The sequence below is a fragment of the Heloderma suspectum genome, chromosome 5, assembly GCF_057233095.1.
Source record: "Heloderma suspectum isolate Gila_16-S chromosome 5, 16-S_ref, whole genome shotgun sequence".
Taxonomy (NCBI): domain Eukaryota; kingdom Metazoa; phylum Chordata; class Lepidosauria; order Squamata; family Helodermatidae; genus Heloderma; species Heloderma suspectum.
Genome location: NC_139462.1, coordinates 186,200,230 through 186,227,215, shown reverse-complemented (window position 1 = coordinate 186,227,215; position 26,986 = coordinate 186,200,230). Strand labels below are relative to the sequence as shown.

At 44.6% G+C, this 26,986-nt stretch overlaps 1 protein-coding gene across 1 annotated transcript in view; it reads right to left on the bottom strand.

The window, feature by feature from the left end:
- The window catches only part of LOC146344947 (diacylglycerol kinase beta), a 325,000-nt gene that overhangs the window by 68,173 nt on the left and 229,841 nt on the right, over positions 1-26,986 (bottom strand). The gene's annotated exons all lie outside the window — the stretch shown is intronic.

Sequence of the window (26,986 nt, the reverse complement as noted above, 5' to 3'; positions counted from 1 at the left end):
GAGGATGGAACCCTGTAGCACCCCACAAGTCAGTGGCCACGGGTCCGAAACCTCCTCTCCCAGTGCTACCCTCTGGTACCTGCCGGAGAGGAAGGACCGGAACCACCGCAATACGGTGTCTCCAATGCCCAACCCCTCCAGGCGGTCCAGGAGGATACCGTGGTCAACGGTATCAAAAGGCGCTGAGGGGTCGAGGAGAACAAGGAAGGAGCATTCACCCCTATCCAGAGCCCTCCTCATATCATCTACCAAGGCGACCAAGGCCGTTCCTGTCCCATGCCCAAGCCTGAAGCCTGACTGAAATGGGTCTAGATAATCAGTTTCTTCCAAGTGTGCCTTCAACTGCACCGCCACCACCTGCTCCATCACCTTGCCCAAAAATGGCAGATTTGAGACTGGGCGAAAGTTGTTCAGAACTTGAGGATCCAAGGAGGACTTCTTTAAGAGCGGTCTTATCACTGCCTCCTTGAGGGCTGATGGCATCACTCCCTCCTCAAGGGAGGCGTTCACCACCGCCCTGATCCCCTCACCCAGTCTCTCTCTGCAGCCCATAATGAGCCAAGATGGGCAAGGATCAAGTAAGCAGTTGTTCGGCCTTACAGATGAAAGCACCTTGTCCACTTCATCAGGAGGAAGAAGCTGGAACCGATCCCACAAAACCGGTTTGCCACAGACCACCTCTTGCTCACCTCTTGTATCCACAGCATGCAGAGTAACACACCTAATCTGATCAATTTTATCTGCAAAGTGCCTTGCCAAGGCCTCACAGGAGGCCTTAGAATGCTCCAGTGGTTCCGGAGCCACAGGACCAACCAGGCTCCAGACCACTTGGAACAGCCTCCTGGGACAGCACTCTGCAGACGTGATGGAGGCAGCATAATATTCCTTTTTTGCTGCCTTCACCGCCACGTGATAGGCTGAAGATACAGCTCTAGCCCGTGTCTGATCATCTTTGGAGCGAGACTTCCGCCACCGGCGCTCTAGCTGTCTCACCTCCTGTTTCAGAGCTCGTAACCACGGATTGAACCATGGTGCAGTCCGAGCCCTGTTCAGGGGGAGAGGGCGTTTCGGAGCCACCTGATCTAATGCCCCAGTGATTGCGGCATTCTAGCCACCCACCAGGGTCTCGACCGAGTGGCCATTGGTGTGCCCCAGAGAATCCCCAAGCGCGTTCAGGAATCCATTTGGATCCATAAGACGCCTGGGGCGGACCATTTTAATGGGTCCTCCACCCCTGCGGAGGGGTTGTGGAACCGAGAAGTCCAACGTCACCAGATAGTGATCTGACCATGACAAGGGGGTGGTGGATATACCCCCGACTTCCAGATCACTCCCCGCTTCTCCAGAAACAAACGCAAGGTCTAGTGCATGACCGGCTACATGGGTGGGCCCAGTTAGAATATGGTGCAGCTCCCAGGAGGCCATGTTCTCCATGAAGTCCCGAGGTGCTCCTGTGAGGATGGCCTCCGAATGTACGTTGAAGTCCCCCAACACCAATAAGTTAGGGGACTGTACATGCACATCAGAGACCACCTCCAGCACCTCGGCCAGGGAGTCAGTCGTGCAGCGGGGTGGACGGTACACGAGCAGAATCCCCAGACGGCCCTTCGGGCCCAACCTCCAGTACATGCACTCAGCAACCTTGGTCTCCCAGACAGGGGGCCTGGTGAAGACCAAGGACTCTCGGTAGATAACAGCCACTCCCCCTCCCCGATCCCCAGCCCTCGGCTGCTGTGCATACGAAAATCCGGCTGGACACATGGCTGCAAGGGTTGGAGCAGCAGCCTCGGCCAGCCAGGTCTCCATAATACATGCCAGGTCTGCACCCTCAGCCAGAATCATGTCATGGATGAGGGAGGTTTTCTGGGTAACAGACCTGGCATTGCAGAGCAGCAAACGAAGGCCAGAAGATGGGGTCATGCCTCCCCCAGCCATCCTTTGGCTCTGGACAGGCCCGGAGCAGGGGACAGATATTACACATCTTTTACACACTGAGCAACAAAGACCTACTTTGGTCACCATTTCTGGGTATAAAATATCACCTAGGATTCCCTGTACAAATTCTATGGTTCTTGGAAGAAAGGTAGGATACAAATATAAGTGTGAGATCTTTTTGGAGATTTGATGAGTAACATTTCAAGATATGTTCATATTTAGTTATAGTTACCCTTTTAAAATGGCTTCATATGTCTTATTTAGCTCTTGATAAGGATACCTAAGTACAAGATAAATATAAAGTCTTGACAAATATGAATTATGCATGCATATGAAGCCATTTAAAATGTGGAGCTATATGGAATTGTGAACATATCTTGAAATGTTACTCATCAAATTTCCAAAAACATTTTCCGCTTACACTTGTAACCCATCCTTCTTCCAAGAAACAAGGACTCATAGGTAGTCACCTATCCAGTCATTTTGCTGTGCTTTAGAGGTTGAATTGTATTAGGCACCTTCAAATAACTTCATCTGTTTTCTAAGTCTTATACTTCTATAACAAATAACATGACTAAAAACAATGGTCTGTATTTTAAGATGTTTTTCTTTGTTTTAATCAATATAAACAATCACATTTGTTAGGTTATCCATTTTTACATCAAGACATTCCAGACTTTTCTGTTATAATGTAACATGTGATACCTCTGTTTCACAAAATTATGAAGCCAATTTCCAGGCATTTACACATTCCGCCCCACCCCACCCCCCACTGCAAGGAAAAATAAATTAATATAATCATGTAAACTGGTATGATTAAACATACCCATTGGTCTATAGGAGATCGGAATTTTGGTGTCTGTACTTCTTATTTACTTAATATCTCAACATGAAACTTTATAAAACAGCTGTCTCCAACCTGGTACCCTCCAGATGTGTTGTACTACAGCTTCCATCATCCACAGCCAACATGATCGTTTTAGTCCTACTCCTGGAGAGTACCAGGTTAAGGAGGGCTGTTCTAGAACATTCATAATATGTGAAATGCAAACTGTACATAGTATGTAAAATGAAAAAAATTGCTTAGAATTAAATATTTATATATGTGTACAAGATAATACATGCCCCAAGGAAACACATCTTATAAAGCATGTGGTTTTGCTAGTTACATTTCATTGTACTTTTAAATGTGAAGATTACTGTCACATCTTACAATAAAAGGTGAAAAATACAAAACTCAAAATGAGTAAGGAATTCCATAGAGAATGAAGGATGTTTCATTAGAGCCAATTGCTTTGCAACAGATGTAGGCATATTCCTAAAAATTAGGCTTACATAGGAGTATAATCACCATCACTCTGTAAAACAAGATATATCACATGTGAAGACGGGGAATCAGAGAACATTCTCTGATCCTTGGTATCCCTAGCACCAATCTCTGCATCATGATGTAAGGCCACAGAATTATGACAGGGATAGAGGGCAGCATCCCAATCCTCTGTGCCTAGTACTGAAGAGGGGATCTCTCAGGATTTCCACCGATCAGCCAGCAATCTGGTTCCTACTGCACTCCCGTTACTGAGAAGCTCAATTAAGATAGCTTTTGTACACATGGAACAACTGATTGGTTCAAAATTGGGAAAGGAGTACGACAAGGCTGCATATTGTCACCCTGCTTATTTAACTTATATGCAGAGTACATCATGAGAAATGCCGGGTTGGATGAATCAGAGGTCGGAATTAAGATTGCTGGGAGAATTAGCAACAACCTCCGATATGCAGACGATACCACCCTAATGGCAGAAAGTGAAGAGGATCTCAAAAGCCTCTTGTTGAGGGTGAAAGAGGAGAGTGCCAAAGCTGGTTTGAAACTCAACATTAAAAAAACGAAGATCATGGCATCTGGCCCCATCACTTCCTGGCATATAGAAGGGGAAGAAATGGAAGCAGTGACAGATTTTACTTTCTTGGGCTCCAAGATCACCGCAGATGGTGACTGTAGCCATGAAATTCAAAGACGCTTGCTCCTTGGGAGGAAAGCTATGGCCAACCTAGACAGCATAGTAAGAAGCAGAGACATCACCATGCCGACAAAGGTCCGTCTAATCAAAGCTATGGTTTTCCCAGTAGTAATGTATGGCTGTGAGAGCTGGACTATAAGGAAGGCTGAGCGCCAAAGAATTGATACTTTCGAACTGTGGTGCTGGAGAAGACTCTTATGAGTCCCCTGGACTGCAAGGAGGTCAAATCAGTCCATCCTAAAGGAAATCAACCCTGAGTGCTCATTGGAAGGACAGATAATGAAGCTGAAGCTCAAATATTTTGGCCACCTAATGCGAAGAGAAAACTCCCTGGAAATGACCCTGATGCTGGGAAAGACTGAAGGCAAAAGGAGAAGGGGACGGCAGAGGATGAGATGGCTAGATAGCATCACCGATGCAATGAATATGAACTTGAGCACACTCTGGGAGAGAGCACAGGACAGGAAGGCCTGGCGTGCTATGGTCCATGGGGTCACGAAGAGTCGGACACGACTGAACGACTGAACAACAACAAAATTTTGTATTTGTGCTGACATCACACATCACCTGAGCAGCTTGTCCGATATGTATAATATGTCTTTTGTTCTGGGAAGTCTACATGGACAAGGGTCTCATGGAAGCTAGGAGCAAGAAAATCCTGACGACAGTAATATTAGCCAACCTGCCTATATTGTAATTGAAGTTTGTGACTCCTGTATCCTCTACTGCAGCCTTCCCCAACCTCATGACCTCCAGTTGTTTTGGATTATAACTCCCATTAGCCCCAGTCAACATGGGCAGTGGTCAGGGATAATGTATGTCCAAAACATCTGGAAGGCACCAAGTTGGTGGGGAAGGTTGCCCTACTGTACCTTAATCAAATGAGTTTCCTTCCTGAGGGAAGGCTTGGAACTCTGGATACATGCAAATGCCTTCCTGACTTCCAAGTTGCAACCCTGGTCAAGCACTCCATGAGGATACCTTCAAACTGGCTAATCTAGAGACTTGGTGGGAAAGATGGTCCAATCTTGAAGTGCCTTTGCCTCAAGATAGTTCAGCAGGTCAAAACACCACTTGGGCACCCTTGTGGTACCCAAAACACCCTTGTGGTACCCCCCCCAATACCTCCAGCAATCCCTCTCTCAGAAGCATGGCTTTCGTAATGTTTAGCCAGCTCACTTTAATTCAGCAAAGTACATAGGAACCTTCTTGAGGCCCCCTTTCATTTCCAGTGAAGCTATTTATCCCTTTTTTCTACCTCATCTTGCTTCTTTTTTCTCCCAACCTGAAGTCTATAACTGCCCCTGAGTCCAGCCAACCAGTGCAGACAGACTCTCTATCACACCACTCCAAGATCCACCTGGGCTTCACTTGGCTCACAGCCTGTTCTTTGTGATCCTTCCTAGCACCCTTCCTCTCTCACTCAGGTTTCCAAGACCGGAGTTCTCTTGCTGTCTTGAGTCAGGAGCTGGAACAATGGCTCCAAGGTAGTTGTTAAACCAGCAAAGGTCTGGGAGATGAATGAGGGTTTATATAGCTACCTTTCTTGTCAGCTACCTCTGGTTCAGCAGTTGCATCTGGCTCTGTTTCCTCATTGTATACAGCTGGACATTTCCCTTCTCCTGAGGAGACCCTGGGTGAAAGGAGTGTCTGGTGGCCAGGTAGGCACTCTGATGACCACTCTGAATCTCTCACCTATTCTGCTACCTATGCTTCAGAGAGCCACATGATGAGAGATGGGAACCATGGGGTTGAAGGGGATCTTTAGAGCCCTGAGGAAGGGTATCCCTTGATGGGACTCTTCAGGCTGCTCCAAATCTGCTGAGAATCTTAGTTCCCCTCCTCCTCAGAGGTCTCCCCTGAGGTTGGGTCAGCCAGGAGCCTGACATGTACTTGTATCATATAGCTGCCTTGTATGCCCAAATGGAGCTTCAAGCCTTGTAAAGTTCCTGTTGCAGCTTTCCAGCTGGCTTCCATTTCTTTGGTGCAGTCCAATCACATTGTTAGGTTAAAACATCTGCTTAGGGCACAAGGACCTCCGATCATTGGGAGGTAATTGCAATATACCCACAATATACTAATCACTTTCTTGCCTCCCTTATCCTAAGTTCCGTTGCCTCTCTTCATGTTTGTTATTTTCCCTGGAGTAGGTAGGATTCCTGGAGAAAACAAAATGAAAAATAACATCCAGATCCTCAAGCTCAGTGACCTTACTGGAATTTCTTCAAAGTTTATAGTGGGTGGATTGCTGTCCTAAGTTGTCAGAGGACATAATGTACTAGGAAAAATACTATTCAAATAGAGAGAGACTTTAAATTTCAAACAACAGACATGGTTTAACAGCATTTTGTTGCAGGTCTGTCAGCTTGTCAGTTTTATTTTATTTTATTAAAACACTAAACCAAGGGCATTAAGTGACTATTGATTTAACTTTATAATAAAAAGTGAAATCCTGGCTCATACTTGAAACCTTCAGCCTTTATTATTTCTTTTGATAATGAAGTCTATTAAAGGAACAGGAGAAATGAGAGGAATGGGAAAAGGAAATGCAAGGAAGAATTTGTGTTAACATGAATGCACTATTGTAGTCATTCAAGATTTAGGCACATGCAGTGCTGCTGGTAGAAGTGGATTTCCTCACCCCCACAGCAGCCCCTCTAGCCCCCACCCCATGCTATGCCACAGCTTCAGGGGACCCTGCTGAATGGGGTAGGCTGTGGTGTGGGGAGTATCCCTGACTTGGGTGGAGGCACGTCCCACAAGTGGGAGCTCTGCTCATGGAAGGTGCTTCCACCAGTCTTCATGGATTCCCCCCTTCCCTCTCAGACCCCAGCACCATAAACCATCCCATTCAGCACAGTCCCCTCCCACAACCTTGTATACCTCATTGTATATTATGTATACACCTTTGTGTGCTACATGTATTAATCCCCCAACCAAAACTCTTTATGATATGTGGGACCAAATCCAGAAGTACCATGGCCAAATATATAAATCCTCACACTAAGGAGGTCTGCAGCAGAATGTTTTATTCAGGAAATAACACTTTATCTAGGGATGGCAGAATCTATTTCCAGTCTGTGTTGCTTTCCCATGTTTTTACCCATACTTCCATTTTGTTTCATTTCTGCATTATTCTTTTAAAAAAATCACTCAAAATATGTATTTAGATATGTATTTTAATTAGGGGTACCATCAAAACTCAAACTTAGGTGGTTCGTTGGTAAACCATTACGTTCATAATGCCTGTATGTGTACCGAGCTTGGATGGCTATCTAATGAACTTCAGTATTTTCGTAATTCAATTCAAGGTGATTACAAGCACCTATAAGGTCTGCATGATTAAAGCATCTAAACACCATTTTTGTGCATGCCCTGATGTTGGTTGGTTTAACCCTTTACTTCCTGAAGGAAATGTAAATGACCTGATTTCAATGCTTTGACTCATGGAATAATGTCACATAACCCTTTAGTTACTGTTTTCCAAACCAATCAGTGTCAACGTTTGGATTTGAAATCCTTCAACAAACCAATCACACTTGAAGAAACATCCACATAGGTTAGTATCCATTCCTTGTTCAATGTTTCTTTTCTACTCATGGCTTCGTGTCCTTTCTGTGTCCAGCTAGTCAACCAAGGCCATTTCTCTGTCTAGTATCAATTTTTTTTTCTTGTTTGGTAAGCAAAAGTTTATTTTAGACCTGGGTGTTGGCCTTGTGAGGGGATACTGGAAAGGGAATCCAAGAAGAAGGAAGTTGGGAGGGGAGCAGTGCAGCTTGGGGTGGCTGGTGAGAGGGGAGGAAATCTAGGCTTCGGCAGATGGAATGGAGGTTTCTCTTCTACAGCTCCTACTCGTGCCACTCATGCTAGCCCCTTGTGCTATGGCCGCTTCCTCCAGCTCCAATGGCCCAATACCAAGTATAGGGTATATAGTAGGGCACTGATCAAATTCTTCAAGCATTCCCATTTTTATTAAGATATATACACCTACAGTATACATTTACTCTATCTCACTTCTCTATCCAAGCTTGCCTAGGAAAACTAAGATTATCCTAGAAAAACTGGTTGACAGTTTTGCCAAATCTAATATAGCAAATGATCTTTCTTCTAAAGGAAACTGCTTCTTAAAAATGAGATGAACACAAGCTTCTTTTACCATGTGAGACAAAGGAAAAAAGCAATTTGCCCAATGGTGGATAACAGAATGTAATTATAAATCAGGTAGGCAATTCACCTTGATTACATGAAGTGGTAACTAACTGTTTGGACAACACTGAAGCTATTGAACAGTTCACTGGTTTCTAGTTAGCTTTAAACTCTTTCAGAGTCATAAAATGGGAGTAATATATCACTTCATAAGGAAGCCCGGATATTATATCTAGACAAGAGGTCTTGTTATTAGAACTGATGCCTGAAGTTTTTAGCAAAGCTGATTTTTCATATATAAGGACAAGAAGGTATATTCTGCTGAAATCTCTAACTGTTATCTTCAGCAAGTCTTTCTGCCAGTGCAAATATTCCATTTGAGCCACAGCACTAGGGATGCATATGAAATTCTCCCCATCAGAATTTCTCTCTAGATTTTTAGTTCTGAATTACATGGGTGAAGGGGCATCAAAATGGCAATTGTTGTTTTTTTGTTTGTTTGTTTTATTTACAATATTTATATACTGCTCCACATCAAAAGATTTCAGAGTGGTGAACATCAGAGATAAAAGGATAAAACACCATATTAAAACAATTAAAACATTTAAAAAGAAACATTCTGAATTTAATAAACTGCAGTTGGTCACTCAAGGAAGGCTTCTTGAAATAACAATGTCTTCAGGAGGTGCCGGAAGCAACACAACATTGGCACCTGCCTGAACTCTGAAGGCAGGGAGTGCCACAGGAAGGGGGCCATCACCCTGAAGGCACTTTTCCTGGTGGACTCCAGCCGGGCCATGGGTTCACAGTTTAATGTAAGTAAGTGTAAAGCAATGCACATTGGGGCAAAAAATCCCAACTTCATGTATATGCTAATGGGATCTGAGTTAGTGGTGACTGAGCAAGAAAGAGCTCTTGGGGTTGTGGTGGCCAGCTGGATAAAAATGTTGACCCAGCATGCAGTTGCTGTGAAAAAGGCAAATTTAATGTTATGCATAATTAGGAAAGGTATCAAAAGTAAAACTGCCAAGATCATATTCCCTTACACAGCGACCACACTTAGAAAACAATGTATAGTTCTGATCACCACACCTAAAAAGGGATATCGTAGAGTTGGAAAAAGCGCAGAAAAGCACAACTAAAATGATCAAGAGGCTAGAGCAATCCCCCATGAGGAAAGGTGACAACAGCTGCGACTGTTTAGCTTAAATTATGCACAGTGTGGAGGAAGTGGGTAGGGAGATAGTTTTCTTCCTTTCTCATAATATTAGAACATGGAGTCATCTCATGAAGCTGATTGGTGTGAGATTCATGACAGATAAAAGGAAGTACTTCTTCGCGCTGCACATAGTTAAGCTATGGAATTCGCTATCACAAGATATAGTGATGGCCACCAATTTGGATGGCTTTAGAAGGGGATTAGACAAATTCATAGAGGATAAGGCTATCAATGGTTACTAGTCTGATGGCTATATCCTACCTCTGGTATGTCTATATATTCCAGCTGCTGGGGTACATGGGCAGGAGGGTGCTTTGTAGTCATGTCCTACTTGTGAGCTTCCCTCAGACACCTGATTGGCCACTGTATAAACAGAATGCTGGACTAGATGGACCTTTGGTCTGATCCAGCTAGGGATGGTGGCCAGCTGAGGATGCGAGCTTGGTGGATTACTGCCAGCTTGGCCCCCCAGGACTGAAGTCCGTGGACCTCCATGCTTGCCCAACTTGGCAGGTCCCACTACTCTGCCAAGGCACCATTCTGTGCAAAATGGTGGCTAGGCCTTTTCCGTAGAGGCTGATTTTACATAAATGACAGCCATAAAGAGGCTCATTTATGGAACATTACAGATGCCATGCACTGCTCACCATTCACCTGCAAACTGCTCCAGGACTGGCATGGTCATTTTAAAAGGTTTTTTCTTTCTTTAAAACAGCGTTGCTTTAAACAAATAGTTTATCGCTCAGGCACACCTAAGACAGCCTTCTTTTGGGAAGCCCCTAGGAAGAGGAAGTGTTTTGGCTGGAGACAGAGGATTTCAATTTAAAACAACAAATGTAAATATCTACGAAAAATAGCGATTCTTACAGAAGTTATGCAGACTTATGGAGACGGCTGGGCACCAGAATTACAGTTGTCAGTATAGATTTATCTTTGTAATTTTCAGAGCGGAAAAAAAAGAGGAGAATTCTGGGGGCTTGTGAACAGCGGAACGGAGCACTGGCCACAAACTGTGGAAGTCAAGCGGCATGGAAGTTACACAATTCGTACATCCCTACCTCTCTGAGAAAGTAAGTGAGCAGTGACAGAAGCAAAGAACAACAGCATCTGCTCAACTCTCCCTCTGGCATGTGGATTGAGTCTAGACGGAGAAGGAAAGTGAATGGGCAGCTGCCACAACAGTGAGAAGGAGAAGTGCCCACTCAGAGAAGGTGTGCCTACTAAGGGCATCTTGCCCAAGTACCCTCCAAAACCTGACTAATCCCTAACACATGCAGAGGCTACCAAATAATGCATCCTGATGGCAGTGCTTCACATAATGTTTGCAAGCCTCTTACTATACAATTTGGTCAGGTTGTGTGGAAAGTCTCCCAAGCCAGTGATCACCAGAAACATACAGCACTGGTGTGGAGACTGTCCATCTGATTGGCTGAACCTTGCAGACATTATAGCTGCTACACAGAGCGGCCATTTGTGGAATGGCAGTGGGCTCCAAAGTGCAGGCTGTAGCATCTAAATTGGCTGTTCCGATTCTAATTTCCAACACACTTAATTCCATTAACTTCACAAAGAATGTACTGAAGATGGTTCCTTGAGAATTGCTCCACATTAACCATCCAGGCACATCAATACTAATGCAAAAGAAAAGGCAAATAACTATGTCCTATTATCAGAATCACAGCTCTGATACTTTGATGATTTGTTATGGTTCCCTTCATAAATGCTGTTACTCAAAATTTGGATTTCTGCTGTGTGCAAGATGCTAAAAATATGAGACTCCAGTCTTATGTGTCTCTATATAAAATTCTGTGCTTCCCACATAAAGTTTAAATAAATTGTGAATAATGTGATCTAGATTTTCTAGATCAGCTTTCCCCAACCTAGTGCGTTCCAGATGTTTTGCACAACACCTCACAAGATTCCTGACCACTGGCCACGTTGACTGGGGCTGATGTGAGTTGAAGTCCAAAGCATCTGGATAGTACCAGGTTAGATAAGGCTTCTATTTGAATGCCATAAACTAATTGATGTCTGTGTTGACTATGTAGCTATAATCCTTAAGCAAAGCTCTAACATATAGATCAAATTATTTTCATTAGATATTGATTTTCATTACAGTAATCTAGTAAAAAAACATGTATATGCCTGATTGAAGAGAACATATTATTAAGTGTAAATCAACCAAAACCCAATAGCTCAGCCTAACAACCTGAAGCATACCTGAAATATAATTGTGAATTATATTGGCTTGGATCCTACTAAGTTAACTTAAATAAGACAGGTTTCTCTCCCCTTCTCTTCTCTGCAGCCCCCTCTGTGCCCCATCGCCATAATTTTGGATGATCCTCCCATCACACATTCTTCAGGAGGGGCCCCAAGCCTCTAGATGGGCAGGGGGTGCAGGTGGCCGCAGCAGGGAGAAGGCACAGGAAACTTGCCTTCCATGAACATCCTCAACTTAGGTTCCTTAACTTGGATTCGAGGCAAGTGTTTATTGGTGGATACAAAATATCCAGAAATCTAAAGATACAGCTGAATGCTTCCTTACATGGAAACAAATTCAACTGGATGCAATGAGACTCACTAACTTCCAAATAAATGAAGTGAGGGTTTAGGTGTAGAGATCCACAAACAACTTCAGACCTTATACTTCCAACTGAGCTGATATCCATGCAATCCTGTGCTCCACTGGGAAACAGAATATAATCATGCAACTTGTCCTCTGATAGTGATGGAAGAGAACATTTTGTAGCGTTGATCTAGTTCTGTATTCAGCTTTGCTTTCTGTATGCTGAGGAAGGTCCTACACGGCATAGCTTTTGTGTGTGTGTGAGGCGGGGAGGGTAGTGTCAGGAAGGACAGAAGGTGGACCATCGTATCTCAACCTAGGGGTCCATGGATTAACTACATCCTTTTAGTGCTGCTTGGCAATGCTGCACTGGCAAGACACAACGATAAGGTATCATACATGTGCTTAGAGAGGAGGCAGTGCTGCAGAGCTCCATCACAATTTAGCTGTTGCAGCACAAGCCTTTCTTTCTGCAGCAACAAAAGACTGAACAGTTCTATGGGAATAAGCAAGTTTAAATTCTAGTACAATGGAGAGATTGTGAATTACACTGGAAGTCTGCTTTCTTGACAATGCCTTATAGCACAGGCACAATTCCATTCAATGGAGCTTCCCACTTTGAAGAATAAGATGTAAATGTGTTTAGTTATGCGAGCATCCTAATGCAAAGGCATGAAAAACAATATGACTGAATGATGCTACTTCTAAAAATGCAAACTGCGATCAAGTCAAAACAAAGTTTTTATTTGCATAAAAGTGATACATGTGAAGAAACAACATAAGCAATTCAAATGAATTGTCATACAAGCAGGAACTGAAAAATGGTTTTTTAAATGTTGCAGATATACTTTTTAAAAGGATACATATTAATGGCCTACACACTTCATTCATCTGGTTAAAAGAGGAATGTGCAAGAATGATGACATGCTAGATAATATGTTTTTGTCTCTGTGGACAGCTCTGTAAGTGAGAATGTTGAATATTTGCACGAAATAGGAAATGACAGGCCAAAATCAGGTTTGAATCTGTCCATATAGGGGAGAATAGAGGAAATTAAAACCAATCTGACAGATTCCCACTTTTTGAAATTCCAGATTTCTAGTCCAGACTGCACATAAGTGAAAGATTAGTAGGATACAGAACTCAAAAAGGGGCTCTGTTGATATAATAAGGGATGAGATGTGTGTTTGTCTTTCATAATGCTCAATTGCTTTGTCCTCCCTCCTACCATCCCTTAACCCACTGATTGTACTGCAATAGTTCTTGGGAAAATGACATTTCCCAGGGCTACCTGGGTCTAGTATACTGTAACACTGGGAGGATCTACATTGTGTCTGCTAGTGCACTGAATTCAGTAGACTGGCAAGTTAACTGCCATCACATTAAAACGTGATTATCCACACTCACCCTGTTTCCCCGTTCCAGTACTTCATCGAATGTGCAAGCACGGTTCACACTCGAGCGCTCTGCTGCTTTCCTGCTCTTAAAGAAGGCGGCTCTCATTGGAGGAGCAGAAGCTCTTCCTGTTTCTGCTGATTCCCTGCCCACCATCCCTCTCTTCCTCTATTCCTGTGTGTGTGTAGGGATGGCGCGAGCATCCTGTTGGAGCTCGAAGCCTGGCAAGAAGTTGCCACTCCCCCCCACCCCGGACACCAGTTCCCTCAGCAAGAAGAGGGGAAGAAGGCAGCGCCTCTCGTCCTCCCCCCATCATTTCTGCAGCGGCAGTGGCGCGGGAGAGGCTGGTTGTTTTCTGTAAGTTCTCCTGGCCTTAGGGGAAATGACCAGCTTGTCCCTTGCCACCGCTGCTGTAGCAGGTGGGGGTGGAGGGAAGAAGGAGGCACCTATCCTCTTCTCCCCCCCCCACACCTGCTGGAGGCCAAGGTGAGAGGCTGGGGGGTGTCTCCCAATGCTCTTTTCCCCGTGCCAGCCCTTGACAGCTGGCGTGAGGAAGAGGGGCAGCAGCAGCACCCAGCGCTTGGGTTTGGGGGGGGGCTGCTAGTGTCTTCGAAGCTTCGAAGACTGCCCTGTTTTTGTCCGCCACTCATGAGATGACGTTAAAGTTGTCCACGGACATTTTTATTGATGTTAGTCCATTAACAGTGATGACTGTCTGCCTGGATATGTGTGTGTGTTTCATTCCATGCTGCAAGCATGAAGGGGACTGTGAAAAAAATTACGCTTGCCTGGGCTTGCCAGGCAAGTGTGCAGAGAAATCGGGCTGGAGAAGCTACAAAGATTTGAAGATAATGCCTTATTTTTTAAATTTTTTTTAAAGCCAAAGCAGGGGATAGAAGGAGGTAAAACTTAGTGTCATTTGAAGGGATAGAACAACCCCCTGCTCAATGCAGGAAGCCTGATTCCCAGGCGGTCTCTCATCCAAGTACTGTCCAGGGCTGACCCTGCTGAGCTTCCGAGATCAAACAAGCACACGCACATCCAGCTCTTTGCTTGTTGGTGATGAAACTCTGAGTACTGAGGAAGCTATGCAATCAGTAGCCGGAAGTCCGCATGGGGGCGTTGAGCACTGTGATTGGACAGGAAGGAAATACAAACACCAGTGTATATGGGCAGGCGTGGGAGGGGACTATGACCTTCTACGGTGACGAAAACGGAAGAGCAGAGCACATGAATGGGAAATACCGGAATATCACAGTACTGAAAGCAGTAGCAGGGAAGTGGGAAATTGCAGTTCCAGTTAGGGATGTTGGAGAAATCCTCCACGGACCCCAATGAAGCCAGATTCTATTGAATCCAGCCCCCCAAAGTCCATGGAGGATCGGATCTCCTACTTTGTCTTCCAGCGCTAAGTCCTCGCTGGCGGATCCTCCCTGCCGCCAGCTCCAAAGACCCAGAGATATGGCTGCCATGGCCGTATCACCGGACTGCGGACGCAAATGGCGTCTGCTACACCATTTGCGTCCCTGCTCTTTAACGTGATAGGCTACATAAATCTTTACGTAGCCTATCACAGTAAAGTGCAGGACGCAAATGGCATCCGCTATGCTGGACGTCATTTGCGGACGAAGACTGGCCGCGGCCAGAAGTCCAGCAGCAGCAGCCAGCCGGCAGCTCCTTTGATTTTCCGCAAAGCGGAGCTGGCCAGGGAGGATTTCGGGGGGAGGACTGGATTGTCTCCCCCCCCCGTGGACCCCCCAGCTAGGGATGTATGAAAGGTACTTACCTTTCGCGGATTATGTTTATGGTTGGGGGGGAGGCGTTCCGTCCCTCCCCCCGGAATCCTCGCCGGGGGGGGGAGGCGCTCCGTTCCTCCCCCCCCGGAATCCCGGCTGGCTGGCTGTGCTCCTCAGGGATTCTGCGGAGCCGCAGGCCGGCTCCGCCAGCAGCCGGACATCCGGCCGCTGGCTAGCAGGGACGCAAATGGCGGCGGCTGTAGCTGCTGCCGTTTGCGTCCCTGCAGTCAGCTGTTATAGGCTAAATAAATGTTTACGTAGCCTATCACGGCTGACTTTAAAAAATCCCCCCAAAAACGCATGTACGCAAATGGCGGCGGCCACTGCCGCCACCATTTGCGTTCCTTATTTTGGCACGTCTTAGTCTACGTCAAGATTTACATAGACTAAGACGGTGAAAATAAGGGGAACACAAACAGCGTAGACGCTACGCTATTTGCGTTCCCCTTATTTTTGCCGTCTTAGTCTACGTAAATGTTTAAGTAGACTAAGACGTGCCAAAATAAGGAACGCAAATGGCGGCGGCCATGGCCGCCGCCATTTGCGTACGCGCGTTTTGTTTTGTTTTTTTTAAAGTCAGCCATGATAGGCTACGTAAATCTTTACGTAGCCTATCACTTTTTTTTTTTTTAACTGGAAATGGCAGCGGCAGCAGCCGGTCAGAAGACCGGCCACTGCCGCCGCCGAAGCCGCCGCCACCACCAGGAAGATCCGCCCAAGGTAAGTGTTGTCCCGGGGGGGCAGGCCGTTCCGCCACTGATTTGGGGGGGCCGAATGCGCTGGCATTCGGCCTCCCCGAGATCTGTGGCGGAATTTTCGTACATCCCTACCCCCAGCGGTCCAAGGTAAGTGAGGTTCATACACCCCTAGTTCCAATATGAAGCGGGGATGGCATAACGTGAAAGACGGGGGATGAAACCTCATTGGAAGCGTAAAAAAACCTAAGTGTAGATGGGCCCACTGTATGCACAGTGCTGGAGGACGGTGTGTGTGTGGAGATCTCTCCTGTTCCGATCACCAGAACAGCAACACCCACATAAGTGGGTGGGAAAAAAGGTGGAAAAGAATGACTTTTTTTCTATGTGGTGGATTAAAATCAGAGCTGGAATAAGCACTTGGAGTCATAATACTTCATATTTGAGGCAAGCATTAGAAGTCCCCAAGACATGTATATTCAAGCCCAGAACTATGTGTTTGGGCAACATTTCTAATTAAAGGCTTTTGTTGGTGGAGCAGCCAATTTGCCTATGGGGTCTATGCAACTGAAAGTTTTTATGTATCTGTATGGCCTGGTTCACACATAACGAGAACCCGGAATGTGGGCTGAGTATGGGTTGTCATTGAATCATGACTTGTTACTGAATCATGGGTTGTTGTTATGTGCAAACTCTGCACTATGGTTTAACTATGGGTTATTAACCATGAACAACCCAGGAAGAGAACCTATGGTTTGTTGCTGGGTTGTGAACTCTGAGTTGTTTGTTGTTAAACCATAGTGCAGGATTTGCACTTAACGACAACTAGGGATGGGCAGATTCCCTACCTGTCGTTCCACGGGGGAATCTACCCACAAGGGGAGGCGATCTGTCCCTCCCCCCAGAATCCATCCAGGCCAGCTCCGCTCCACGTTGATCCTGCGGAACCGGCCATCAGCTCCGCATCACTGGCGAATGTCAATATGGCCAGCACCCATTGCCGTGCCGTATCGCTGACTAAGTAAGTCTCCAGATGCAAATGGTGTAGTTGGCGCCATTTGCAGCCGTAAAGCTGGTAGATTAGCCTAAATGCAGCCATTTACGGCTGCATTTAGGTTAATCTACCAGCTTTATGGACGCAAACGGCATCCACTACGCCATCTGCATCCCTGTCCACGTGATAGGCTACGCAAATATATGCATAGCCTATCACATCAAAAAACAGGGATCTGCAGGATCAATGCCGAGACGGATCCGACCCCGACGGATTCCAGGGGGAGGCAGAGGTGAGTGCTCATTGGAGTCCATGGCGGAAGTCTCTGCCATCCCTAACAACAACCCACAATTCCACAAGAACCCATGATTCAATGACAACCCATACAAAGCCTATTCTCGACCTGTACTTTGGGTTGTTGTTACATGTGAACCAGGTTGAAGACTTCTAACTTGGGGCAGACAAAAGGATCCTAGAGGTTGGATTCACAGTGCTAGCTATCAGGTGAAGTTCCCTTGTGGTTTGCCTGGACTGCAATGAACTAGGGATGCTCCTGTACAGCTGCCCATGATGATGAAGAAAGGCCACTTGTGCCAAGCAGTGGGCTATTCAGACCTGGTCCATGTTCCTTTGACTGGCTCATTTCCACCTAGCCTGGGTGGGCGGGGCCCTGACTGACTCCAGCTACAAAGGCTGGTCCTGGTGCTGAGGGTGCCTGGAGACCATCAGAGTTCAGGGGCTGTTGCTGGAGGCAACATTTAGTCTTGGATATTATGTTAGCTGCTATTCAGATAATGTCTTCTTTTTTTAATGATGGTTAGGCTCTAGTTTGGATTATTGGCGTACCGTTTAAACTTAGTGTATATTCATTAATATTGGTATGATTATTTAAATTTTGTTGTCTTGCAATGGTTAGTGAATCATCTTGAAATGTTATCTCTTATTATGCAAACTATTGTGAGCTGTTGTGAGCATCAGATGTCTGATCTTCTGATGCTGTTGTGAGGCACTTTCAGCATAGGCTGCCATGGAAGAGTGGCATACAAATAAACTGATGGCGATGAGCCAACTCATTTCCAACTCCCTCTCAGTCATTGGGATGCAGTCGAGTACATTAGCAATCCCTAGTAAAAGTAGTTGCAGAACAACAGATACACAGATGCACACATGGCAGCTCCTCATGGGCAGCAACAAATGAGGGCTAGAGTACATCAATATTTCTTTTTTATTTTAATGGAAGTGCTGAATCATGCCCATTCACACTGGTAAGGCAGTGCTCACATCAGTACTAATATAATGTCTAAGACCCATTAGATACACAATCAGCCTGTGTAACCTGTGATGTGCTGAAGATTAATGGCACAACAGATAAGCCAACCTTAAGAATATAAAAAAAGCCATGCTAGATCAGACCAAGGGTCCATCTAGTCCAGCATTCTGTTCACACAGTGGCCAACCAGTTGCCCACGGGAAACCCACAAGCAGGACACGAATGCAACAGCACCCTCCTGCCCATGTTCCCCAGCAACTGGGGTACATAGGCTCATTGCCTCTGGTACTGGAGGTAGCACATAGCCATCAAGACTAGTAGCCATTGATAGCCTGCTCCTCCAGGAATCTGTCTAACCCTCTTTTAAAGCCATCCAAATTGGTTATATTTTTCTGGTGTGATTAAGTTCTTGGCACAATTATGGCTGCTGGTCTGATTAACTTCTTGGTATCTGTACAGTGTCAGTACTGGGCTGTCCTAAGCCTCACCATTCCTCTTTGAGCAGGTTAATTCTGTCATGAGCTAGTTCACCCTTTGACAAACTGACTTAACCACAGATGGTGATACAAAGTTCATTAGAAAGAAGATGATAGCAACACATTTTTGCGTAGCTGCCTGAGTTGTTACAGATTGCTCGGGATAATTAAATACTACTTTAAAATGCTTGAAATGGTCTTAAATGGGCTCAGAAATGAATGGCTACTGAAGAGGCATTGATTTAATGAATAAAAGAATATATATAGTTGGCATGTCAACATCTGGTGGTAGGTGGTGGGTGGGAAGACCCACTGAACTACTCAAAGCAATCCAAGTAATGAAAATACATTGCCTGCCTGATATCATTCGAACAAAATTAGATTTTATTGACATTGGCCTATAGCATAGGGATCTATTATGAATCAACAATTTGTACTTGAAGAGTGTATGCTGGGCAATTTTTCAACTCAGCAGGGAAAGATGCTTGACATTAAGGAGTGTCTGGATTTGTCAGCCTGTGGTGCAGACTATGATTCCCCGATGCTGACAGCAGAGCCCTGTCAAACTGACATCTATTATTTCAAGGGTACACTCAAAGGCAATCACCGACACAATCATTTGGGTCTGTTCTAGAGATTAAGAAGTATCATGATTCCCCCAAGGAAGAAAAGATTAAAGCTATACATTTAATTTTCTATCATGCCTGATGTTTTATAAGTAACTCCTAAAAGTTAAGATGAACAAAAGAGGTGAGTCTGGGACTGTATCATAAACTTATGCTGACTGATGCAGGAACTGTATTTAATAGCCAAGACTACGTATGCGTACTTTGGAAAGGACTACACACCCATGCTATTTACATTATCTAAAAAGGTGTCCCCAACCAGTCGTGTCCGACTCTAGGGTGCGGTGCTCATCCTCGTTTCTAAGCCGAAGAGCCAGCGCTGTCCGAAGACGCTTCCGTGGTCATGTGGCCGGCATAACTGAACACCGAGGTGCACGGAGCGCTGTTACCTTTCCCGCCGAGGCGGTACCTATTTATCTACTTGCAATTTCTTGCTTTCGAACTGCTAGGTTAGCAGGAGCTGGGACTGAAGATGGGAGCTCACTCCGTCACGCGGCACTCGGTTCTCGAACTGCTGTCCTGCCGACCTTCCGGTCTGCAGTTCAGCGTCTTAACCACTAAGCCACCGTGGCCCCTTATACATTATCTACAGTACACTATTTAAATATTATGAGGGCTTAGCTGACTTGTGCATAAACATGTGTTGGCCATCTTCACCTCTCATATTTCCTTGCAAAACTAAATATTGGCTATGGTATTAGCATCACAGAATATCTAGCATAGTTGTATTTAAAAAGATGCTGTAACAAACCAAACAGCTAGTAGCAGCTAGGTACCTAAAAATAGTGGAAGGCCATAGCACCATTGTCTTGAGTCATGGCTCTCTAGGCAGAATCAAACAGAGTCACTCTGCCTCTGTTGGTTCCATTGTAATGGGGCTTTTGTGCTTCTAAAACAACCACAGAAACAAGCAGAAATGCTCATTTCCATCTCAGGACAGGTCAGCAGAGCTCCCCTTTTCAAGCTCCACTGACCTGCTGTGTTCTGAAAACCAGTGTTTTCACTAGTTTCAAGTTATTTTTCAAACTGCAAAAGCTGCATTGCACAAGCGGTGGGTCCTGCGAGTGCACGGCAAAAGAGGATATTACCCAAACTGTGGTCATGGTGAACTGGTCTATCACAGGTACAAGCCTGTGATTTTGGTATGCTACTGTAAAGAATTAAAACATTTTGGTTGGATCTAAATGATAGGACAAATGCTGAATCCAGGCTGAACCTGTAGGTCTATGCACATGTCACTGAAAATGAATGTGTAAACTAGACATATTATATATCACAACCATGACCAGCACTACTGGCTCCCACTGTTCCTGGTATCATTGTCCCTAATTATGATGGTAATTTGTCCCACCTACCAGCTGTCCCTTCCTTGTACCTATGCACAAGGAACTCTGGGACTGGTAGTTCTTGCAAGAGAATATCACAGAGGGAAGCACAAATTTCTCTGCATCTCAAACTAACAAAGTTTTTGTTTAACTGCACAAGTGCACTTTTTCTGTTCTAACAAAGAGCCTGGGCCAGCAACTCACTGTTCAAAATTTTGCTTGTTCTGTTCTAACACTGCTTCTCTGATTGGCTCCAGCAAATCCCACAAGATCTGGACAATTCAGGGAAGTAAGTTCCCATAAATATTGCAAAGCAAGATCTACCATTCAGCCCCATTTTTCCCCCTCATGGTAATGGGTTTGCAGTCTAGATCTCCAACCACTGGTGAAGTGTACCCTTCTATGACAAACCGGTATGTCTGCAACTCTACCCTGCAAAGTAGGTCAGGCTGAAGACATCCTTTTGCCTATATTCTTCAGAGATAGCACTACTACTACTCCTGTGTCTTCTTAATATCCCCCCCCCCCGCCCCGGAGGAGACAGGATAATGGCTTTTATATATGAAGAAGGATAGGGCCCTTTTTCAGAGCATCCTTTAAACTTCTTAAACCTAGTTAGCATGTTTGCCAAGCAGCCCAGCACATGAATAGGTCAACTTACAAACTAGACACGAGAATCGAATCAAATCAACTCCCATTTCCAATCCAATATATTTATTAATGAGCAAAACGTGAAAATTTGAGGAATAGTCAGTTGCTTAAAAAAAATCCCCATCAAAGTATCTCACTAAACCTTACTAATCAAAATAGTAAGATTAACTCACGAAAGCAGAATACAGGTGGGTGACAGGATGCGGCCCACATAGCAAGGCCTCTGTTGCCTCTTTGCTAACAATGAAGACAATGGGGTTGTTCTCACAGCAAGTCGTGGGTTAATTAAACAACTCACAGTTAACTACTAATTGTTAGTTAATAGTGGATTGTTTAATTCATTTTATTTTTATTTAAAGTATTTCTTGGCTGCCTTTCAAGGCAGAAGCCCTCCCAACGTGGAATATAGCAATAAAACAAATTTAACTCACAATTAACCTATAGTGTCTGGGTTTGGATGCCACATAGCAATCTCTGCTCTGGGGTTGAATACTGAAAATGGCAAAAGAATGTGTCCAGCATGCTCCTGATAAATGGTGGATTAATTAACCCATGGTTTGCCACCATTATGTGCAAACCAGGTCATTGCAAGTTTATTTCACAGGTAACAGATATTCCTGGGGGGCCAGGGAGCTCCCAGGGAGGGAAAATTCAAACTGACCACTCAATAGCTTGGGAGGACCTGGTCATTCACCTCCAGGTGATATCTACAGTGACTCATTAACATAAATTGAGTCATGGAAGAATGTATAGAGATGTAAATTTGGTGGTCTATCACGGTCTGGCCATGGTCTTTGCTGAGAGGCCTTTTGAGAAAGAACGGGGTGGGGAGTTTGGTTCATCACACCTTCCCTCTCCCATGCTTGGGCCCTGATGGTAATGAAGATGGCAGCATAGCTTCTAGAGACAAAGCTAGCATCAGTTATCCTCTCTTTTCTTTTTCTTCCATTCCTAATGTAAATTCAAGCCTTGTAGCATAGAGGCCTTAATCTGTCCTACAATTATATGTATATTTACTCATTAGTAGAGGACTTGCCATCTTGGAGATCACATGCATAAAGAAAATGCTGTTATTAAATGACATTTTTGGTTAAAGCTAAGTGCACAGATATTGGCACCAAACAAAGCCATAATTACACTGACTGACAGAAAATGTCTAAAATACAAGGTCAACAAAACCACAATAATCAGCTATGAGAAGAAGCGTATAGCAAGCAAAATGCAAATATTCACTTTCTGACTCTGCCTGCTATCTTACAGCGTAAGCCTATCCATATCAACTCATTGGAAACTACTCCCAGGGAAGTGCAGCCTGTCTTACTCAGAAGTAAGTCCCACTGAACACACAAGGGTTACTTCCAGGTCAATGCATTTAAGTTTGAGATGCTGGATATCTTCATCATAATAGCATTCTAAATCCGGGGAAGAAAACTGTGCCTCTAACATCTTCCGGATGCTCCAGCATGGGGCACAGGTGGGCCTATCCTTGATGTGAATGGTCATCTATGACATAGTGTGCATGGAAGACACTCTGTGCCCTGCTCTCTGTGCATAGGATAAGCAAAATTGCGCCCCACTGGTGGACAAAACTTTGGTATTTTTAAAAGTGCTTTCACATATGAAATTTCTCAGATTATTACTAAGCAAGCATAATAATATTAACACAATTTCACAGAAAATTAATCTTAAAAATTATTCTGCATAACCTTTGAAAATGAGAGTTGTCCTAAGACTTGGTACCCCTCTTCCTTCAATATCTATATAGTGAAGGGTACAAAGGCTAGAACCATATATATTTTTTGCAATTAATTTCCTTAAGATAATGTTAGAGGCATCAGGTTCTTTAAAATATAGATGAATTTCAAGGTGAGCTGGCTAGCAGATGTTATTAATGGCATATGATTTATTGTGATGTGAAATCTGAGCTGAAACCATATGATTAGCTAGGCTTTTTATAAATTATAATTGCCAACTGCTGAAAATATGCAGCAGGACCCTAATAAACCAGCTTCACCATTACAGTCTAGAAATTCTACATTTGATATGTGTTCTATAGCTCCTGCCATTTGTCATTGGAGGAACTTAGAATGCCCTTGGCTAACATTCTTGTTATAGTATCAGTTTTGAGAGAAGCCTTTTGGAGATGCACCATTATAAACATGGACATTTATTACAGGATATACTGAAATACGGACTGTGCTAGATTGCAGGTGACATATTTTCATAATACTGACAGGCTTGCATCATTGCAACTACAGCTTCATCTTCACTTTAGGAAACTCAAAGCTGCCACCACCAGTTTCCCTGCTTCAAAAGCTTTGTCTACCTAGTTTTAAAAATTATTTTATAAAATCATTTAAGGTGCAATCATACACATGTTTAGACAGAAAAAAGCCCTAGAACTCCCTTTAGGGCGCAATCCTATGAGGAGAGGTGGCTGCCTCTGAACTTGGAGGCAACCACCTATCTAACGCACTGAGAGGGACATGGAGGGGATCGTCTCCTCCTTGCTCCAGCCACCCTGCATTCATGGCTAAATAGCCAATTTCAGCTGTCTAGCTGCAGAATGTCGGAGCACAGGGTGGGGAGGCCGGATTATGCATAGGAAGTGTCGTACCAACACTTCCGCACTCCCTGCCCCTAGGACTGCTCCCTTTTACCCTGCTCTGCATTGCTCATATGAGCACAGAGCCCGGGGACGATCCACACTGCCTACAAAGTGGTGGGGGAAGGGGCAGGGAGGTGGTTCTCCCCTAAACCGACCTCAGAGCGTGGGCTCTGGGGTCGGTTCCCGGAAACTGACCAATCCTATGGCCATCTAGCTGTGGACTAGCGGCCATAGGATTGCAGCCTTAAAGTATTTATATGCTGCCTTTCTGCCTGAAACTAGGCCTCTAACATAAACAACAACTAAAATGTAATACAATTCAACAACAATAAAGAGCAACGGCAAGGAGCAATTGGAATATTTAAATCTTAGCAGCAAGATCAGACAGCAGAAACAACTCGTAAATAGCATGACCTGCTACTCTCAAGACTTTCTGTTAAAAGAAAGAAAGAAAGAAAGAAAGAAAGAAAGAAAGACAGACAGACAGACAGACAGAGCTACCTTGGTGAATCTGGAAGCTCAGGAGGGAAAATCACCAGGGCTCTCCTAGGAACTGAATTCCATAAATGGTGTAGTACCAGTGGGAAAATCCTATTCCTAGCAACCTCCCACATCTGAAAATGGGGGCACCCAGAGCAGGGCTTCCAATCATGATTTCTGGGCAGGCCAATATGGAGATAGATGGTCTTTCAAATATCCTGGTCCCAGATTGTTTAATATCAACACTTCAAATTGGGCCATGAAATGGACTGGAAGCCAATAAGGCTGCTTGAGTACAGGGGGGTGGGGGGAATGTGTTAGTGAGCACTCACCAACTTTCTGGACCAATTGTGATTTTCAAACACTTTCCAGAAGCAACGCCACATAAAGCATAGTGCAATAATCTCATCTGGCATGAATAACAGTGACTAGGTCCATGTTTCCCAGGAAATGGTGCAGCTGGGTTACCAGCCAAAGCTGGTAAAAGGTCATGGCTGCCACTTGGGTATGCAAAAGCAAGGAGTGATCCAGGAGGACCCTCAAGCTGTGAACCTCATCTTTAGGTAGAATGCAACCAGACCCAGAACATGTTGAGCACCTGCCCCTGAGCTATCCATCATCACAATCTTTGTCTTATCTGAATAAAGCTTCAGTTTATTAGGCCCATTCAGTCCCTCTGTCATGCCCCTCTTGGTGGAATCCTCCTCAGAGGAGGAGCTAGAGCTCCCAGAGACAGCCAAAACTGAGCAGCAGCACATATCGGGAGACAAGGAGGAGCCTGGGCCTTGCGGGGAGGTGGCTGCAGGTCCATCCCTGCAAGACAAGGGGAACTCCGCCTCTGAGACAGAGGCTGAGAGACCACTTGGCCCCCGGAGGCATCATTGTCTCCAGTGGCAGGCCTGTAGGGCAGCTAAGAGAAAGAGTGCTCAGTTGCAGAGGAGGGCTCTACTCACGAGAAGTTCTTTACTCATAAGGAGACCTTCTTTACAAATGAACACTCCTTCTTTTAGGTGTCCTACTGGCCTGCCCCTTGAGATGATGATGCTCTTGGGGGCTAGGTGGTCACTCAGCCTCTGTCTCAGAGGCGGAGTTCCTGTCATCTTGCAGGAATGAATCCACAGCCATCTTCTATGTTGGCCCAGGCTGCTCCTTGATTTTGTCTGTCTCTAGGAGTTCTAGCTCCTCCTCTGAGGATTCCTCCAGTAGCGGCATGACATCGTCATGTATTTCCATGCATGTCCACTGATTTACCACGATCCACACATTTAGCCTGGCCTCCGGGATTGCATGGCTTTTCGCAGTCCCTCCTGTGTTCTATTTTCCAGGGTTCTATATTATGCAAGGGGCCTCCCACAAGTACAAAAGCCTTGCTGCAGAGGTTCACTCTAAATATGGAAAGAACGTCACAATCTCGCAAGCAGGGCTGAGAGGGCAGCCCCACAGTGTCCATGTCGACTTTAAGGGTGAGTAGCACCTTAAGCCCTGCAAACATAAATGCTGGGAATTCTCCACTTCTCAAAGAATGCCATTAGTGCTACTGCCATTAATCGTAGTGATACTTATGACAGTAAGACATATTTTGCCGAGACAGCATTTTTAAATTCATGTTTTACAATATAGAATCCTCTTTGCCCCCCATCCTGCCTCAAAAAATCAAAAGAGAATGTGTGTGTGTGTGTTTACTAACACATCTTTGTTTTCCAAGTACTATTTGGAACGACATTCCATGTGAAAACCAACAGAGAAACACATGGAAAATGTGTAAAATTTCATTTTTCCAGATTTCAAACAATTTTTTCCAGACTTCCAAATGATATGAAGCCTATATTTGTAAAACAGCATTCAGTTGCTCTTACTGTTACTTCTGATGAGTATGAAAGAGGCTCCTGTCAGCACACAAGTATGCAAGTGGAAGCAAAACATAAGGATTCACAGCTGCAGCTGTCTAATAAGTGTTCTGCAATGCCTAATGGCAAAGTGTCAACTCAGGGATCTTCAAATACCACACAGTGCATTATCATTGATATCACGCTGGTCTAAAGAGTCAAGCATCTTATATGCCGAAATGGTTTATTATTTAGAATGGTACCCACTTCAGTTAGGGTATCAGATAAGAACTGATTGGTCTAGAGGAAAAACCTGAAAAGATTCACTGACACTAGCAAGGGGAGATGTTTTTTCTGGGGTGGGTGGATGGCCCAATCTGTTACTGATATTGACACAAGATAGGGGTTTCATCTTCAAAACAGTCTGTCTTTGTGCTTTAATTCTTAGGGTTGTTTCCCACTCCCACACCTCAAAATCATGTCTCTTTTTCTCTTCTTTTTTAAAAATAAAGGTACGAGGCTTTGCTTAGCAAGGATACAAGTCTCATGCTGCTCTTCCTACTGGCCATTGTCTTATAACTTGAACTTTTCATTTCATGCTTTTACATTTCTATACCATCCATCTCTCTGGGCAGTTTACAAAGATTAAAACCCTAAAAATACAATATAATAATGTAATATAAAACCACTTGCACACAAAAATATAAAACAATTTTGCACAATCACCAATGAAAATCTCAGAACCTGTTAAAAATATTATCATATGCTGCCAAATGTCCGCGAAGCAGAGGAAAGTCTTAAACTGGCACCAGAAAGGTGACAATGTTCCATACAGCATGGAGTGTTCCAAAATCAGAGGGCCAACACCAGGAAGGCCCTCTCCCTTGTTGCCATTCTCTGAACTTCCCTCAAAGGAGGCACTTTACAAGGAGTTTGTACCATTGCATCAATGCA